At 36.4% G+C, this 15,385-nt stretch overlaps 1 pseudogene; it reads left to right on the top strand.

Moving 5' to 3' along the window:
* The first annotated feature begins 14,045 nt into the window (after positions 1 to 14,045).
* On the top strand, positions 14,046 to 14,297 carry LOC103081387 (40S ribosomal protein S27 pseudogene; annotated as a pseudogene).
* Positions 14,298 to 15,385: the final 1,088 nt, after the last annotated feature.

The following is a 15,385-nucleotide window of genomic DNA, read 5'->3' as shown; positions in this document are numbered from 1 at the left end:
TACAAGGATCACCAGTAGCTTTCTCATCAGAAACTTTGGAGGTCAGAAGTCAGTGAGGTGATATTCAAGGTGCTAAAAGAAAAAAAAAAAGTCAACTAAGACTCCTATATCCAACAAAACTGTCTTTCAAATATAAGGGAGAAATTAACACAGTCCCAGTTAAACAATAACTGAGGGAGTTTATTATCATTAGACATGCCTTGCAAGAAGCCCTAAATGAAGTTTTACAGTTTAAAATGAAAGAATACTAGACAGTAACTCAAAGCTGTATGAAGGAATAAAGATCTTGTGAAGGTAAATACATATGCAGTTATAAAAGCTAATATTAAAATAATGGTCTGTGACACCACTTTTTGTTTTTACATGATTTAAGGTACTAATACTTTTAAAAAAATAATTATTAGACTAAAATCTAGTATTAGTGTAGCTATGGTTTGTAACTCTGCATATTGTTTTCTATAGAATTTAAGAGATTAGTGCACTAAAATTTTTCTGGTTTATGTTTTTGGACATACAATGTAATTTTTTGACATCAGTAACTGAAAGGAGTGAAGATTGGTTCAAGATGGCAGAGTAGAAGGATGTGTGCTCACTCCCTCTTGTGAGAACACCAGAATCACAACTAACTGATGAACAGTCATCGACAGGGAGACACTGGAACTCACCAAAAAATATACCCCACATCCAAAGACAAAGGAGAAGCCACAGTGAGATGGTAGGAGAGGCGCAATCACAATAAAATCAAATCACATAACTGCTGGGTGGGTGACTCACAAACTGGAGAACAATTAAACCACAGAAGTCCACCACTGGAGTGAAGGTTCTGACCCCATATCAGCCTTCCCAATCCACTGGCAATGGGAGGAGGAATTCCCAGAGAATCAGACTTTGAAGGCAAAACTTGATTTGATTGCAGGACTTCGACAGGACTGGGGGAAACATAGACTCCACTCTTGGAGGGCACACACAAAGTAGTGTGTGCATCAGGACCCAGGGGCAAGGAGCAATGACCCTATAGGAGACTGAACCAGACCTACCTGCTTGACTTGGAGGGTCTCCCGCAGAAGCGGAGGGGGCAGCTGTGCATCACCATGGGAAAAAGGACACTGGCAGCAGAAGTTCTGGGAAGTACTCCTTCGTATGAGCCCTCATGGAGTCCACCATTAGCCCCAGCAAAGGGCCTCTAGGCTCCAGTGCTGGGTTGCCTCAAGCAAAACAACCACAGGGAGGGAACTCACCCCCACCCATCAGCAGATAAGTGGATTAAAGTTTTACGGAGCTCTGCCCACCAAGGCAACACCCAGCTCTACACACCACCACTCCCATCCCTCAGGAAGCTTGCACAAGCATCTTAGATAGCCTCATCCACTAGAGGGCAGACAGTGGAAGCAAGAAGAACTACAATCCTGCAGCCTGTGGAAAGAAAACCATATTCACATTCGTTCAAATGCTTGAAAGAGAGACAAAATGAAAAGGCAGAGGACTATGTACCAGATGAAAGAACAAGATAAAACCCCAGAAAAAAACTAAATGAAGTGGAGATAGGCAACCTTCAAGAAAAAGAATTCAGAATAATGATAGTGAAGATGATCCAGGACCTTGAAAAAAGAATGGAGGCAAAGATGAGAAGATGCAAGAAATGTTTAACAGAGACCTAGTAGAATTAAAGAAAAACAAACAGAGATGAACAATACAATAACTGAAAAGAAAAATACACTAGAAGGAATCAATAACAGAATAACTGAGACAGAAGAACAGATAAGGGACCTGGAAGACAGAATGGTGGAAATCACTGCCATGGAAGAGAATAAAGGAAAAAGAATGAAAAGAAATGAAGAGAGCCTAAGAGACCTATGGGACAATATTAAATGCACCAACATTTTGCAATATAGGGGTCCCAAAAGGAGAAGAGAGAGAGAAAGGACCTGAGAAAATATTTGAAGAGATTATAGTTGAAAACTTCCCTAACATGGTAAAGGAAATAGCCACCCAAGTCCAGGAAGCGCAGAGAGTCCCAGGCAGGATAAACCCAAGGAGAAACACACCGAGACACATAGTAATCAAATTGACAAGAATTAAAGACAAAGAAAAATTATTAAAAGCAATAAGGGAAAAATGGCAAATAACATACAAGGGAACTCCCATAAGGTTAACAGCCGATTTCTAGGAAGAAACTCTACAAGCCAGAGGGGAGTGGCATGATATATTTAAAATGATAAAAAGGAAGAACCTACAACCAAGATTACGCTACCTGGCAAGGTTCTCACTCAGATTCGATGGAGAAATCAAAAGCTTTACAAAAAAGCAAAAGCTAAGAGAATTCAGCACCACCAAACCAGCTCTACAACAAATGCTAAAGAAAATTCTCTAAGTGGGAAACACAAGAGAAGAAAAAGACCTACAAAAACAAACCCATAACAGTTAAGAAAATGGTAATAGGAACATACATATTGATAACTACCTTAAATGTAAATGGATTAAATGCTCCAACCAAAAGACATAGACTGACTGAATGGATACAAAAACAAGACCCATATATATGCTGTCTACAAGAGACCCACTTCAGACCTAGGGACACATACAGACTGAAAGTGAGGTGATGGAAAAAGATATTCCATGCAAATGGAAATCAAAAGAAAGCTGGAGTACCAATATTCATATCAGATAAAATAGACTTTAAAGAATGTTACAAGAGACAAGGAAGGACACTACATAATGATCAAGGGATCAATCCAAGAAGAAGATATAACAATCGTAAATATTTATGCACCCAACATAGGAGCACCTCAATGCATAGGGCTACTGCTAACAGCTATAAAAGAGGAAATCGACAGTAACACAATAATAATGGGTGACTTTAACACCTCACTTACACCAATGGACAGATCATCTGGGCAGAAAACTAATAAGGAAACACAAACTTTAAATAACACCATAGACCAGAAAGATTTAATTGATATTTATAGGACATTCCATCCCAAAACAGCAGATTACACTTTCTTCTCAAGTGCACATGGAACACTCTCCAGGACAGATCACATCGTGGGTCACAAATCAATCCTCGGTAAATTTAAGAAAACATATCAAGCATCTTTTCTGACCACAACACTATGAGATTAGAAATAAATTACAGGGAAAAAAAACGTAAAAAACACAAACACATGGAGGCTAAACAATACATTAATAAATAACCAAGAGATCACTGAAGAAATCAAAGAGGAAATCAAAAAATACCTAGAGACAAATGACAACGAAAACATTATGATCCAAAACCTATGGGATGCAGCAAAAGCAGTTCTAAGAGGGAATTTTATGGCTATACAATCCTACCTCAAGAAACAAGAAAAATCTCAAATAATCTAAGCTTACACCTAAAGGAACTAGAGAAAGAAGAGCAAACAAAACCAAATTTAGTAGAAGGAAAGAAAGCATAAAGATCAGAGCAGAAATAAATGAAATAGAAACAAAGAAAACAATAGCAAAGATCAATAAAACTAAAAGCTGGTTCTTTGAGAAAAACAAAATTGATAAACTTTTAGCCAGTCTCATCAAGAAAGAGAGGGAGAGGACTCAAATCAATAAAATTAGAAATGAAAATGGAGAAGTTACAACGGATACCACAGAAATACAAAGCATCCTAAGAGACTACTACAAGCAACTCTATGCCAATGAAATGGACAACCTGGAAGAAATGGACAAATTATTAGTAAGGTATAGCTTTCCAAGACTGAACCAGGAAGAAATAGAAAATATGAACAGACAAGTCACAAGTAGTGAATTTGAAACAGTGATTAAAAAGTTTCCAACAAACAAGTCCAGGGCCAGATAGTTTCACAGGTGAATTCTATCAAACATTTAGAGAAGAGCTAACACCCATCCTTCTCAAACTCTTCCAAAAATTGCAGAGGAAGGAATACTCCCAAACTCATTCTATGAGGCCACCATCACCCTGATACCAAAACCAGACAAACATACCACAAAAAAATAAAATTATAGGCCAATATCACTGATGAATTTAGATGCAAAAATCCTCAACAAAATACTAGAAAACAGAATCCAGCAACACATTAAAAGGATCATACACCATGATCAAGTGGGATTTATCTCAGGGATGCAAGGATTCTTCAGTATATGCAAATCAATCAATGTGATATACCGTACTAACAAATTGAAGAAGAAAAATCATATGGTCATCTCAACAGATGCAGTAAAAGCTTTTGACAAAATTCAACACCCATTTATGATAAACACTCTCCAGAAAGTGGGCATAGAGGGAACCTACCTCTAATAATAAAGGCCCTATATGACAAACCCACAGCAAACATCATTCTCAATGGAGAAAAACTGAAAGCGTTTCCTCTAAGATCAGGAACAAGACAAGGATGTTCACTCTCACCACTGTTATTTAACATAGTTTTAGAAGTTCTAGCCAAGGCAATCAGAGAAGAAAAAGAAATAAAAGAAATACAAATTGGAAAAGAAGTAAAACTGTCACTCTTTGCAGATGACATGATATTATGCATAGAGAATCCTAAAGATGTTACCAGAAAACTACTAGAGCTAATCAACGAATTTCATAAAGTTTCAGGATACAAAATTAGTACACAGAAATCTCTTGCATTCCTATACCCTAACAACGATAGATCAGAAAGAGAAATTAAGGAAACAATCCCATTCACCACTGCAGCAAAAAGAATAAAATACCTAAGAATAAACCTACCTCAGGAGGTCAAAGACCTTTACTCAGAAAAGTATAAGACACTGATGAAAGAAATCAAAGATGACACAAAGATATGGAGAGATATACCATATTCTTGGATTGGAAGAGTCAATATTGTGAAAATGAATATACTACCCAAAGCAATCTACAGATTCAATGCAATGCCTATCAAATTACCAGTGGCATTTTTTTACTGAACTAGAACAAAAAAATATTAAAATTTGTATGGAAACACAAAGGATCCCGAATAGCCAAAGCAATCTTGAGGGAAAAAAATGGAGCTGGAGGAATCAGTCTCCCTGACTTCAGACTATACTACAAAGCTACAGTAATCAAGACAATATGGTACTGACACAAAAACAGAAATATAGATCAATGGAACAGGATAGAAAGCCCAGAGATAAACCCATGTACTTATGGTCAACTAATCTATGACAAAGGAGGCCAAGATATACAATGGAGAAAAGACAGTCTTTTCAATAAGTGGTGCTGGGAAAACTGGACAGCTACATGTAACAGAATGAAATTAGAACACTCGCTAACACAATACAAAATAAACTCAAAATGGATTAAAAACCTAAATGTAAGACCGGACACTATAAAACTCTTAGAGGAAAACATAGGAAGAACACTCTGATATAAATTACAGCAAGATCTTTTTTGACCCACCTCCTAGAGTAATGGAAATAAAAACAAAAATAAACAAATGGGACCTAGTGAAACTTAAAAGCTTTTGCACAACAAAGAAACTATAAACAAGATGAAAAGACAACCCTCAGAATGGGAGAAAATATTTGCAAACAAATCAATGGGCAGAGGATTAATCTCCAAAGTATATAAACAGCTCATGCAGCTCAATATCAAAAAAACAAGCAACCCAATCCAAAAATGGGCAGAAGGCCTAAATAGACATTTCTCCAAAGAAGACATACAGATGGCCAATATTATGTTGAAAAGCTGCTCAGCATCACTAATTATTAGAGAAATGCAAATCAAAACTACAATGAGGTATCACCTCACACCAGTTAGAATGGGCATCATCAGAAAATCTACAAACAACAAATGCTGGAGAGGATGTGGAGAAAAGGGAACCCTCTGGCACTGTTGGTGAGAATATAAATTGATACAGCCACTATGGAGAACAGTATGGAGGGTCCTTATAAAACTAAAAATAGAATTACCATATGACACAGCAATCCCACTACTGGGCATATACCCAGAGAAAACTGTAATTCAGAAAGACACATGTGGACTTCCCTGGTGGCTCAGTGCCAACACAGGGGACACAGGTTCGAGCCCTGGTCCAGGAAGATCCCACATGCCTCGGAGCAACTAAGCCCGTGCGCCACAACTTCTGAGCCTGCGCTCTAGAGCCCGTGAGCCACACCTACTGAAGCCTGTGCGCCTAGAGCTCATGCACCGCAACAAAGAGTAGCCTCTGCTCGCTGCAACTAGGGAAACTCCATACACAGCAACGAAGAACCAACACAGCCAAAAATAAATAAATAAATTTATTAAAAATAAAAAAAAAGACACAATGCACCCCACTCTTCATTGCAGCACTGTTTACAATAGCCAGGTCATGAAAGCAACCTAAATGCCCATCGTCAGGCAGATGGATAAAGAAGATGTGGTACATATATACAATGGAATATTAGTCAGCCATACAAAGGAACGAAATTGGGTGATTTGTAGAGATGAGGATGGACCTAGGACTGTCATACAGAGTGAAGTAAGTCAGAAAGAGAAAAACAAATATTGTATATTAGCACATATATGTGGAATCTAGAAAAATCATACAGATGAACTGGTTTGCAATGCAGAAATAGAGACACAGATGTAGAAAACAAACGTATGGACCCCAAGGGGGAAAGTGGGGGATGGGGGTGGTGGTGATCATGGGATGAATTGGGAGATTGGGATTGACATATATTCTCTAATATGTATAAAATAAATAACTAATGAGAACCTGCTGTATAACAAAAATTCAAAAAATATATATAAAGTACATTCACAGCAAAAAAAAGAAAAGAAAACTGAAAAGAGTGGGTTCATATCTGTAAATGAGCAGAGGTTTTGTATGTTACTGAGGTTAAGTTATAATAAATTCAAATTAGTGTGTTAGCTTTAGGATATTAAATGTACTCTCCATGGCAACCATAAAGAAAATAGTTACAGAATATGCACATAAGGAAATGAGAAATTAACTAAAATATTTCACTATAAAAATTAACTAGGGACTTCCCTGGTGGTGCAGTGGTTAAGAATCTGCTTACCAATGCAGGGGACATGGGTTTGATCGCTGGTCCAGGAAGATCCCACATGCCGAGGAGCAAGTAAGCCTGTATGCCACAACTACTGAGCCTGCGCTCTAGAGCCTGCGAGCCACAACTACTGAGCCTGCCCGCGAGCCTCAACTACTGAGCTCACGCGCCACAACTACTGAAGCCCGCACGCCCCAGGGCCTGTGTGCCACAACTACTGAAGCCTGCATGCCTGGAGCCTGTGCTCCACAATAAGAGAAGCCACTGCAATGAGAACCCCACACACTGCAACGAAGAGTAGATCCTACTTGCCACAACTAGAAAAAGCCCGTGCAGCAACTAAGACCCACGCAGCCAAAAAAAAAAAAAAAAAATCAACTAAATACAGAGACAGAAATTAGGGATAAGAAAGCTGTAAGACATATAGAAAACAAGCAGCAAAATAGCAGAAGTAAGTCCTATAAGAGACTCACTTTAGATCTAAAGACATAGCTTGGATATGACACCAAAGACACAGGTAGGTAACAAAAGGACAAATAGACACATTGATCTTTATGAAAATTAAAACTGGTGTACCGGGCTTCCCTGGTGGCACAGTGGTTGAGAGTCCGCCTGCCGACGTAGGGGACGTGGGTTCGTGCCCCGGTCTGGGAAGATCCCACATGCCGCGGAGAGGCTGGGCCCGTGAGCCATGGCCACTGAGCCTGCGTGTCCGGAGCCTGTGCTCTGCAATGGAAGAGGCCACAACAGTGAGAGGCCTGCGTACCGCCAAAAAAAAACAAAAACAAAAACAAAACAAAACAAAACTGGTGTACCAACAGAGTGAAAAGTCAGCCTACTGAATGGGAGAGACTATTTATAAATCGTATATATGATAAGGGATTAATATTCAGGATACATAGAGAACTCCTAAAACTCAACAACAACAACAAAAACAACCTGATTCATAAATGGGCAAAAAAACTTGAATAGACATTTCTCCAAATAAGATGTATTAATAGCCAATAAACACATGAAAAGATGTTCAGCATCAATAATCATTAAGGAAATGCAAATCAGAACCACAATGAAAAACCACTCACACTCATTAGGATGGCTGTTGCAAAGAATAAATAAAAACAAGTGTTGGTGAGGATGTGGAGGGATTGAGGCAATTGTGCACTGTTCGTGGGAATATAAAATGGTACAGGTGTCGTTAAATACAGTATGGCAGTTATTCAAAAAATTAAAAATAGAATTAAGATATGATCCAGCAATCTCACTTCTGGATAAGTACCCTAAAGAATTGAAAGCAGGGTCTTAAACATCAAACATGATCACTACATCAAGAGATATTTGTGTACCCACTTTCATAGCAGCATTCATAGCTAAAACATGGAAAGCAACCCAGTGTCCACTGACATGAATGAATAAGCAAAATGTGGTATAAACATACAATAGAACATAATTCAACCTTAAAAAGAAGGAAATTCTGACATGCTACAATATGCTAAAACCTTGAGGACATCATGCTAAGGGAAATAAGCCAATCAAAAAGACAAAAACTGTATTATTCCACTTATATGAAGTACCTAAAGTAGTCAAAGTCATAGAGATAGAAAATGGAATGGTGGTTGGCAGGTCTTGGGGCAGAGTGAATGCAGAGTTATTGTTCCTGGGTACAGAGTTTCAGTTTTGCAAGATGAAGAATTCTGCAGATGGATGGTGGTGATCATTGCACAACAGTATGAATGTATTTTATACTACTGAGCTGTACACTTAAAAATGGTTAAGATGACAAATTTTATATGAAGTGTAGTTTACCACAATAAAAAATTGAGAAAAAGAGATCATGGAATATACATAAATTCCAGTAATATGAATTTTTGGAAAACAATGAATTTACATTGGTGGCAGTGAGTTTACAATCATGGAAAATATTCAAGAAATCTACGTAGAGTAAATATTCAAGAGAGATAATTTAAGCATTGTATGAGTGGCTAAACAAGAGAAGCTAAAATACTTCTTTTACTCTTGAGATCCTAAAATACTGTGACTTTTCCGAAGTCTAACACCTAGTATGAAGCTAGAAAAGGGTAAAATGTCTCTCTCTTCCAAGTGACCATAAATGCAGGAAAAGAAAAACAGAGCCCACTATGAATTGATGATCTAGTGATTCCACTGCTATGAATTCTAAATGTTGGATATAGGTTTAGCATATATAATTTCTTAATCTCTTAGTTAGTATGTCTGTTTACTCAGTGAGTGTAATGCTGTGAATTATTACTGTATTGCATCAAATTATTCAGATAATCTGAGGATTACTGCACTGATGTGGTTCTGAACAAAATATAAGTAGGTAGGCAATGGCATCTTTACCTGTGTCCCAGATGGGTGGAAATTGTTGCATTATAAATAAATAAATGTACCAATAGAAAGCAGAAAGTAAATACTTCTGGTGTCATTACTTAAAAGATAGGTTCTCCTTGACCAGATAGCTGTACCAAGGTCTCAAATCATAAATATATATATTTAGAACAATGTTATAAAGAAACAGTTAATATATTGATGACTCTACTTCCTTACTCGTTTCTCATGAGTTTTATAGTTTCACTGACACTGGTTCTACTGTGTTGTAATTCTACAATCCTTATTTGAAGTAGTGACCTCAATTTTTACTGTTCATCAAATAAAAATGTAATACTAGAAAAATATAAGAATTTTTATCATTGATTTTATTACAGCTTTTTTTTACTTTTAATAATCCCAGCCATTTAACTTAATTAATCTCCATTTAACATAACTAAGTAGGCACAAAATTTAGAGTGATATGAGCTTGTTTTTTGTAACTTTATTCATTTGTTTCTTTTTGTTTATTTTGGGAGCTAGATACCAAAGATTCTGGTTAATAGTTAAAGAAAAAAACTCGAAATTATCAGCCATACATTCTTGAACAGAAATTCAGCATTTCAGAAACTCAGAATCTGAGAAGTGCTATCCGGTCATATCTGAGTGTAATTCATGATATAGTTAGCATCAGAGTGTTCAAAAGAAATCCTTTTCAAACTAGTCATTAGCCAGTGCCATCATAAATCACTTACTTCTAAGACAGTTTTAAATAAATCCAAACTTTTGAAAGGGTTTTAGATTTTAGATCTAAATTAGAAGTTAGATACCACAAATGGTATTAGAAATCTATGCCAGCATTTCTCACAAATTACCCTCCAATGACGTGAACTTTAATGTAATTGGGGATATGGCCCTATCATATTCCTCTCAGGGAAATTCAAGCCCCATTGTAAAAATATAACTCATTAGGAACCATAAGTATTTAACATTATCATTATCCTATGTTCATTTTGATCCCAGACACCAGTTCTGAATTCCAAATGGTGCTTATCTCAATCTAATAACTGCTAAGGGGCACAAAGCCAGTGAGATGCCTCTATTTTCAAAAAGAGTAGTTTGACAAAATTACCTCTATTACTAAAATTGATGCTGCTTATGCAGAATCCACAAATTATTATTTGATGAGGCTTAAAAGTTGATTTCACCATATTTGAGAGAAACAGGTTGAAACCAGGAAGAATTTTTTCCCATTTAATGAATGTTTTAGATTTTTAAAAAATATTTCTATTTTTAAATCTTTAGGAATAGAGTTCAGCCAATTAAATAAATATACTTATTGCATATTTGAAGAATTAGAAATATCTAGTGATATTTACCAAGTAGACTGCTAAATATGTGGAACTCTCTATAAGTGTAGCTCTTCCAGCCTGATACAACACAATAGTCTCAGATACATGCAATGAATATAGATTACTATCCTTTGAAAATTTATATTTCTTATTTTGAAAGCTTATTTTTAAAGAACCTGTAAGAGAGCTTAGTTTAAACATTCTGTAAATGTTATTTTATTTTTTTAAATATTTATATATTATTTTAATTAAGTTTAATTTTAATATTTTATATATTTATTTTTAGTATTGATTTTATTTACAAACTTTTTTTAAGTTTATGCAATTGCAAACAACTATCCAGTCCCTGCCCTTAAGCCGAACTCTAAGTACAATAGAATTGAAGAAACTAAGCTTGGACGGTCAAGGGTGACTTCCTGGAAGCGTTCATGTCAAAAACAAGGAACAGCAAATGTGAAGTTCTGGAAGCCAGAGAATTGATACATAAACAAAGAACAAAAACCTGGCAGCTGTTTAGTACTTCCAGGTACTGAAAAAAGAGGAGAAATTAATGAGGGTTTGCCTGTGATATCCACCCTATGTACCTAATATGTAACTTGCAAGCAGAACAACATTGCAAAATCACCAAGAACACTCAGTGCAGAGCTTGTAGAAGGGCCTCAACATAAATTAGTTTCCACCTCTCACCACATGCAAGAAAGATAGGTTAAAATAAAACTAACTGCATTTTTCAGTGGTGAGGAAGAAGGGAGGTGGCATTTAGTGGTGTGGTAGTGAGTAGGAAACATGGCATAGCATAATAATAATAATAATAATAGTAGTAGTAGTAGTAGTAGTAGTAGTGGTGGTGGTAGTAGTAGTAGTTCATGCAGCTTACTATATGCCTGGTACTGTTGTAAGGACTTTAAAAGAACCATTTAAAATTCATGAAAAAGCCCTATGAGATATTGTTATCATTCTCAGTTTCCAGATGAAGAAACAGGTGAGAAATTTTAAATAACTTGTCCACGGTTGCATAGCTGAGCCAGAATTTGAAAGCTTAAATTTAAACAGCCCTGTTTTTTGCATCTGAGCTCTACCATTCACCGGCTGTGTGGTCCTGGGTAAGTAACTAACTTCACTAACATCTCTCACATTAAAAATGGGGACATATGGGGCGTCCCTGGTGGCGCAGTGGTTGAGAGTCCGCCTGCCGATGTAGGGGACACGGGTTCACGCCCCGGTCCCAGAAGATCCCACATGCCACGGAGAGGCTGGGCCCGTGAGCCGTGGCCGCTGAGCCTGCGCGTCCGGAGCCTGTGCTCTGCAACGGGAGAGGCCACAACAGTGAGAGGCCCGCGTACCGCAAAAAAAATTAAAAAAAATTTTTTTAAATGGGGACATAATGAGGCAATTGTGAATATTGAATTTAAAAAAAAATCATAAAGTTCATGAAATATTATATATCCTCAATAAAATGTTAGTTTTCCTTCCTCTTCCTACAACCCTCATGGCTCTTATCCATTTATTCAATGGTCATGTACTGACTGCCTAAGAAAATATAATACTTAGCCAAAGACTTGGAAAAACACCTCAGACTGTTAACAGTCATTATCACTGAGATGAAGAATGAAAGTAGGCTGGTGTGAGATTTAACTCCTGTATACCAGTGCCAAGCCCATTAATTGGGCCTTATCCCTTTGGGGAAAAGCAGGAAGTATAGGGAAAGTTCCAAAAACCACCACCCAGTAAGAATGAGCTCTATCATCTCCTGGACCTGAAATTATCACCAAATAGAATAGATGAGGCAGTTTGCGGGTACCAGGCATCCAGTTTACCCTAGTTCCTTTAGGTGACCTGGCCAAGTCATACAACAGGTACCAAAGACATGCAACAGGTCTGAGGTACCTTAAAAATTCTCCATTCCTCAGGCTCAATAAACTGGCTTTTATTATAACCTAAAAGCCATATTTGTACTTTACTTTTGTTCTTTTTCTCAAACCCTTACTGTACTCCCTCTAGATATTCCACCCAGCTGGGGTCATTCTGACTTTGTCCTATTTACTGTTTATTTCCATTTCCTCTAGTATTTTTCATTTCAACTTAAATAATATGTGGTAAGGCTCTATAAAATTGATAAACAGGAGCACCTCAAAAATTTTAATAGTTTATAACCTGCTGTCATCTTGATGATCACAGTAATTTCAATACACATCTTTAAATGCTACCTTTCATCCACCAGTCATTTCTCCACTATTTACAAAGCTACCAAACAGAATGTAATGTATATGAGAATATATATTTCACCACCTACCTTTATTACATGTATTTTAACATGATACTCTGTTTTTAATTCTGCATGTTATTTTTAAATTTTCTATTTCTTTTTTGTTGTTAAAGAAGAAAGTCCAAGAGAGAATTTTGATACGTACCCATTTGAAAACCATAGATTTATATAAAAAGCTTGACATAAATAAGAAAGATGGGCAAAAGGAGTATGTAATTTAGGAGAGAGAAGGTAGTTCCCAAATTTTACACTCTTTGGAGGACTTCATATCAAACATCAAACAATCTCTCATTGGTTTATGGTTATTATGTATAAAGAATTCTGGTAAGCCTTTAACTTAAATATTCTCACCTAATCCTACATTATAATGTAAAAACTGTTATAACTTCAATTTTATAGATAGAAAAAAAAGGTAGATTAAGAAACTTTCCCAAGTCCACACAGCTAGTAAGTATTGGAATCATTGTAAATGCAGGTTTCTCTGACTCTAGGTACTGAACTTTCAAATATTCTGTAAAATCACCATATTTGACAACATGGCAAATGATAAAATAGTAATAATAATAATTTGGAGTGAGAAAATCTTTGTTTGAGTCTAAGATTTCACACTTATTAGCTGAATATTCATCGAGTCCAAGCAGAGTCTCAGGATACTTCCATCCTGTGGTCACTCCAACACCTGGCTCTCAAGTTCACTCTAGTATTTGTTTCCATTCCACCCAGACAAATGAACATAGAATCATGGAAAGAAATTTTTAACTGTGTGCATAACTCACTGACTAGAACTCAGTCACATGACCATTCCTAATTTCATTGGAGTCTTAAAAATGTAGTGGAGCTATGTTTCCAGGAAGAAAAGTTAGTGGGTTTGACATCAGCTAGTAGCCTCCTCCATAAAATGTGTATGTAAAGCCCCATTATTTGATTAATTAGTAGTAGTTGCTACTGCTACTTTAAACCTTTGATGCCCTTGAAAATTAATAAAATAAAAATATACTTCAAAGGAAAAAAATAAAGTAATATGTGTGATTCAGAATATTAACATTTGTGGAGCTAACCAACGTTGAAACAAAGAGGCATTTCAACCTTTCACTTGGTGATGACCTTCCTAGGAAAACATGCCTCTTGAAAAGAATTTTCTTCATCCCTCTCCAGAAGAGAAGAAGAAACACAAGAAGAAGTACCCAGTACAGAACCCCAATCCCTACTTCATGGATGTGAAATATCCAGGATGCTATAAAATCACCACCATCTTTAGCCATACACAAACAGTAGTTTTGTGTGTTGGCTGCTCTACTGTCCTCTGCTACCCCACAGGAGGAAAAGCAAGGCTTACAGAAGGATGCTCCTTCCAAGGGAAGCAGCACTAAAAGCACTTTGAATCAAGATGAACGGGAAACCATCCCAATAAACACATTATGGATTAAAAAATAAAACAGGCATTTCAATATACAAAAATTAAAAGTGAGCTACCTTTAGTAGACAGCAACAAGGCATCTCTCCAAAGAAAAACGTCTTTATTTGACTAAGCTAAGGTTAAATAACCTTCACTAGAGAGAATCCCAAAGCAGGAGAGTGTGCTACATAAAAATGTTTGTTCTTTTCTTACACAGTATCCCTTTGCATTCCAAATACTCCAGCTAATCTCATTAAAGGTTGGTGAGGGGAAGGGAGTAAAGAGAGAATTTAATTCAGCATGTAATTATTGTTGAGCTGAAGACCATTTTTTTTCAATAAATGAGTAAACTATGAATAACTTTTCACATACTAATTGAAAAACTTCAAGTGAATCAATATTAAAAAATACACAATTGCTATGTATACCCATATGCCTACTGCAGACTCAAATTGGATGAGCATTTTCTGACTTCCTGAGAAATTATCTATCTATATCAAAATATGTATCTATAGATTCGTATCCATAAAATATGTGTGTATATCTACAAAGTCTCAAAATATTCTGAAAATATTTATGAAACTCAATATCAACAAAAAAAGAATCACATTTAATAGATGAAAGACAAATATGGGCTGAATTGAGGTAGCCTCAAAAGCCAGAATTAGATTTTACTCTAAAATCTAAACTAATAAAATGTGTATCGAAAATACAGGATTAGCCATAAATGAGAGTAAAACAAGATATTGTGAATAAGTGAGTAATGGACTAGTTTGGTAAAGTTCAGCACTTTAATTCCTATGATATAAGAATTCACTGCTTGCTATGCAGAAAACTGGTTTATGTTCTTCACGTGAGAAAAATTAAAATAGTAGAAAAGTGACCAATCATGAGAGTCGAGGTGAGGGTGAAGAGTGTTGATTCTGCTCATTTAGCATGGTTCAAGATTCAAAGTGTGTGGAGTTCTGGCCAATCCAACATTAGCAATCCGATTGCACAGGTTAGGCTTTACCTGAAAAATATTTAAATCAGCTAGTTGATTCCTTGTTCTCCACTTAAACT

Source organism: Lipotes vexillifer, unplaced genomic scaffold (genome assembly GCF_000442215.2).
Source record: "Lipotes vexillifer unplaced genomic scaffold, Lipotes_vexillifer_v1.1 scaffold202, whole genome shotgun sequence".
Classification (NCBI taxonomy): Eukaryota; Metazoa; Chordata; class Mammalia; order Artiodactyla; family Lipotidae; genus Lipotes; species Lipotes vexillifer.
This window is presented reverse-complemented; position numbering and strand designations above follow the sequence as displayed.